Below are 5,438 nucleotides of genomic sequence, written 5' to 3'. Positions count from 1 at the left end.
GTGTGTGTGTGTGTGTGTGTGTGTGTGTGTGTGTGTGTGTGTGTGTGTCCAAACTTCTCGCTTAGTTAAAGCAGGATGAGCGAAAAGAGCTTTAGCTCAGACTGAACAGTGAACATACTATATGAGTGTCAGTGTTTTATTCACATGAACATGAGAGAGAGAGAGAGAGAGAGAGAGAGAGAGAGAGAGAGAGAGAGAGAGAGAGAGAACAGTGTTATATTGGGTAAATAAATGTGAGATGGATATCAGTCTTCCTCTGCTCAGTTCTGGTAAACACCCGGCTGTAACACTGCCTCTGATCTCTGTCAGTGAAGCATCAAGTCTGTCTTTGTGGTAGCAGTGTGACCACTATCTGAGAGCTGAGTAAACCAATATTCAGATTAAAAATGTGACTGTATGGAGCAATCTTTAGCTTTTCAACACTGACTTATATATTATAATAGCCATATTTCTGAAAGCCAAATAAAATAGACCTGATAAAGTCTATTTTGTATATAACATGCTTTAAACACAGTTTTAGTGTAAGTAACATACACTCACCGGCCACTTTATTAGGTACACCACGCAAGTGCCGGGTTGGACCCCCTTTTGCCTTCAGAACTGCCTTAATCCTTTGTGGCATAGATTCAACAAGGTACTGGAATCATTCCTCAGAGATTTTGGTCCATATTGACATGATGGCATCATGTTGCTGCAGATTTGTCGGCTGCACATCCATGATGCGAATCTCCTGTTCCACCACATCCCAAAGATGCTCTATTGGATTGAGATCTGGTGACTGTGGAGGCCATTTGAGTACAGTGGACTCATTGTTGTGTTCAAAAAACCAGTCTGAGATGATTCACGCTTTATGATGGTGTATTATCCTGCTGGAAGTAGGCATCAGAAGATGGGTACACTGTGGTCATAAAGGAATGGACATGGTCAGCAACAATACTCAGGTAGACTGTGGTGTTTACACAATACTCGGTTAATAATAATGGACCCAAAGTGTGCCAGGAAAATATCCCCCACTCCATTGCACCACCACTAGCAGCCTGAACCATTGATACAAGGCAGGATGGATCCATGCTTTCATGTTGTTGACGCCAAATTCTGATCCTACCATCTGAATGTCGCAGCAGAAATCAAGACTCATCAGACCAGGCAACGTTTTCCCCAATCTTCTATTGTCCAGTTTTGGTGAGTCTGTGTGAATTGTAGCCTTAGTTTCCTGTTCTTAGCTGACATGGCACCCGGTGTGGTGTTCTGCTGCTGTAGCCCACCTGCCTCAAGGTTCAATGTGTTGTGTGTTCAGAGATGCTCTTCTGCATACCTCAGTTGTAACAAGTGGTCATTTGAGTTGCTGTTGCTGTTCTATCAGCTCCCACCAGTCTGGTCATTCTCCTCTGACCTCTGGCTGAGGTATTTGTGCACAGAACTGCCGCTCACTTGATGTTTTCTCTTTTTCAGACCATTCTCTGTAAACCCCTAGAAATCAGCAGTTTCTGAAATGCTCAGACCAGCCCMTCTGGCACCAACAACCATGCCACGTTCAAAGTCACTTAAATCACCTTTCTTCCCCATTCTGATGCTCTCTTTGGACTGCAACAGATCATCTTGGTCATGTCTACTTGCCTAAATACATTGAGTTGCTGCCATGTGATTGGCTGATTCAACATTTGTGTTAATGAGCAGTTGGACAGGTGTACCTAATAAAGTGGCCGGTGAGTGTGTGTGTGTGTGTGTGTGTGTGTGTATGTGTGCGTGCATGCGTGCATGCGTGCATGCGTGCGTGTGTGCATGTGTGTCGCAAAGCAAGAAATAGACAGCTCTACTGCCAGTCCATCTGTCCGTCTGTTTTCTGCCGCTTATCCAGAATCGGGTCTCGGGGGCAGCAGCCAAAGCAGAGAGACCCAGACTTCCCTCTCCCCAGCCACTTGGTCCAGCTTGTCTGGGGGAATCCCAAGGTGTTCCCAGGCCAACTGAGAAACATAGTCCCTCCAGCGTGTCCTGGGTCTTCCTCTGGGCCTCCTCCCAGTGGGACATGCCTGGAACACCTCACCTGGGAAGCGTACAGGAGGCATCCTAACCAGATGAGCCACCACAACTGGCTCCTCTCGACATGGAGGAGCAGCAGCTCTACTCTGAGTCCCTCCTGGATYACTGAGCTTCTCACCCTATCTCTAAGGGAGAGKCCAGACACCCTGCAGAGGAAACTKATTTRGGCCGCTTGTATCCGRYATCTRYTTCTTTCYGTCACTACCCAAAGCTCYTGACCATAGATGAGGGTTGGAATGTAGACCGATCGATTTACCGGTGTAAATCGAGAGCTTCACCTTCTGGCTCAGCTCTCGCTTCACCACGACAGACCGGTACAGTCACCGCATCACTGCAGACACAGCACCGAGGATGAACCTCCATTTCATCTATCTTGCAATTGGTTTGAGGTTTCATTATTCCATCCACTCCAGTACCACAGCATGATGCTATCACCACCGTGCCTGACATTTGGTTTGGTGAACTSAAATCTCAAGCTCACACCTCCTGGTGTATTTCTTTTCTTTGTGGCCAAAGAAATTAATCCTGGTCTCATCTGACCATAAAACTTTGGACCAGCTGCAAATTTCAGCCCAGCTTGAAGGGGTTTTTTTTGGAGCAGTAGCTTTATTATGGGTTAGCACCTGTTCCTTGTTCACYTTAGGTTTTAGTCTTGGTGGTTCCTGGATTGTTCTTGAACATCATATTTTCTCTCATCTGAATGTAACAGACTGGGTCTTCTTCCAGTAAAGTGGTGACACTTCAAAATATCTTATACCAGTGGTTCCCAACCATTTTAGACTTGTGTACCCCCTGAGCCATTTTGTCATACCACTAGTACTCCCTCTGTCAAACGTAATGATGATTCTCCAAAACTATAATGTCCAACAACTGATTATTAAATGAAATTTATTTATTTAACTCCGTAGAACATTTGATTCTCAGGCATTTTATTCTTTTCAGCTCAAATTAAATAAAGATTAAAACGGTGCCTTGAAAGTGAATAAGTAATTAAATAAACCAGGTAATGGCAGGTACCGGAAGCAGCAGCATCCAAAATACATCAGAAATTTGCTCAAATGAGCAAATTCCGTGAGATTCCGCATTTTATACTGGATTCCATTTTGTTTTGTCAACTTTACGTGATTCCGTCTGCATTTTCTGCTTTGTAGAAATCATTCCAGTCCTATTTTTATTAATTTTTTTTGCACACCTGGGAAATTTTTCCATGCACCCCTTGTAATAAGCTAGTGCACCCAAGGGGCACACGCACCAATCACTGACTTACACTGATCTGCAATTCTTTGAAATTACATATTTTCTTTCTTGGATCTTTACTGTATTCCTTGTATTTTCCCACTGTTATAAGCACTGTACAATCCAATGAGTGCAATCAAACAAATCTTTTACATTCAAAAAAAGGAAAAAGAAGAAACCTACCACCCGCAGTCAGCCATAATCTCTAATGAGAAGTTAGATTATGTCTGATTATGGGAGATGAAGAGAAAATGTGACACAATCTGCTGGCCTTCTTGGAAAGATAACATTTACTAATTGGCATTTTATAATGCGTGTGAATGTTTTTGTACYGTGCCCTGAGATGCCTTCTGCTGTGATTTGGTGCTATATAAATAAACTGAATTAAACGGACGTTGTGCTCTTGGTKTTGTGGAATTACAAGGTTTAGGTAAATACATGTGTGTATTATTAGATTGGAGGAAATCGACTTTAACTGTAAACTTCAGTTGTTAAGAATCATTGAAGAGGTACCTATGACGTGGAATCATTCCTCCCATAGAAAAATCTTTATTAAAAAAAGTCATTTATACCCCTGATGAGTGAATTTCTATTATATTTAAAAACTATATTTAAAAACTATTATATTAAAAAATCCAAAATGAAAATCATGACATCAAACAAATGCAGTTTATGTTTCAGTAATGTTAAGAGTGGCTATAAAAACCATCATTTATACAATCCCTCTGTTTCTTTCACTAATGGATTACAGATTGGTCATCTGCATGATGCAAGTGTCTCAGCAGACATGTTCCCTGCTCTGACTCTAAATCTCCATCTTTTCCAAACTCTCTAATCCCATGAGCAAACAGAGAACCTACTCTAAAAACAAACTTTTAAGAAAACTGTCACAAGCGCGCCCCCCCTGCCTCCTTATCTGCTTCCTAGTTTCCACACCCTTTCCTCCATATTCGCCTTATCAGCACAAAAATCCTAAAACATGGCACCATTTGACAAACCTCTGCAGTTTGGAGAAGCGTGTGGGCTGATGTTAAAAAAACTCCTATTTTTAGTGGAATCCAGGGAAGATTTTACACARAAGCTGTTAGACTGATTGATTGTGTTGATTGATACTGTAGGTTATAGAAAGCCAATGCCACTGGATCATCATAAAGCTGAGGTTCAGTTGTAAATAATGAAATTAAACTGAAATGGACACTGGTTGTGARAAGGTAAATTAAAGCTAATATTAATCATTACATTCTCTTACACAATATTTAAATTAAAAGCTAAGCAATGACAGAACAGGACTATTAGCATTCAGTGCAACAAGAAAGTTGCATTTCATCTCAGCTCTCTGTTCCAGAGGGCATGAAGTAAAACCTTGGTGGAATGATGGCCTATTGTCACTTGAGAAACATTTTGAAAACTGTGTTAGTGTCAAAATCCAATAAGGACAATTAATTTACACATTTATAAAATAGGATTAGTGTAAACATTTGATGCAATCTGCTGACTTTTTTTATGTTTGGTCTTTTCACAGGCAGTTCCAGTCAGCATACCCAGCTGTTGAAAGAGCCTTTTTACAGAAAAGGGCTGTTCACAGATTACAGCTGATTCAAAATACTGCTGAATTTTACACTTGGTCTCTGTACTGGCTTTAAAATCACATTTCTTTWATTTAAAGCTTTAAATGCCTTCTGTCCCCATTGTATAATGGACTTCTTTCCATTTCCTTTAAAAAAAGACATTACACCTGCAGAGCTACTGGGTCTTATAAACCAGGACAAYCTGCTTTCTGTATTTCTACTCCAGTGAAATGAAACACTGCCTTACCTGAAAGAAGCCCCAACTGGACATATTTTTAAGAAAAACTTCAAATTGACCCTATTTATGAAAGTACACACGGGTTGTTTTTGTATTTCTTTTTATTAGCACTGTTTTGATTCTCTTGTGTGTTTAAGAATGTATTTTTAATTTTTTTGCTTGTAAGAGAGACCTACATGAGGCCTTACTTCCACGGAAATCTTTGCCAGTTGTAACTTATTTATACAACTTAGCTACAGCTGTCACACAGACATTGATATCAAAAAGAAAAAATAAGTAGGTCCTCTGGACGGGTTCTTCTTTAGTGAAATGTTTCGTCTCTCCTCCAAGAGACTTCTTCAGTCTGATGAGTTTCA

This window comes from Austrofundulus limnaeus, unplaced genomic scaffold (assembly GCF_001266775.1).
Source record: "Austrofundulus limnaeus strain Quisiro unplaced genomic scaffold, Austrofundulus_limnaeus-1.0 Scaffold54, whole genome shotgun sequence".
NCBI lineage: Eukaryota > Metazoa > Chordata > Actinopteri > Cyprinodontiformes > Rivulidae > Austrofundulus > Austrofundulus limnaeus.
Note: the sequence above shows the minus strand (reverse complement) of the source record.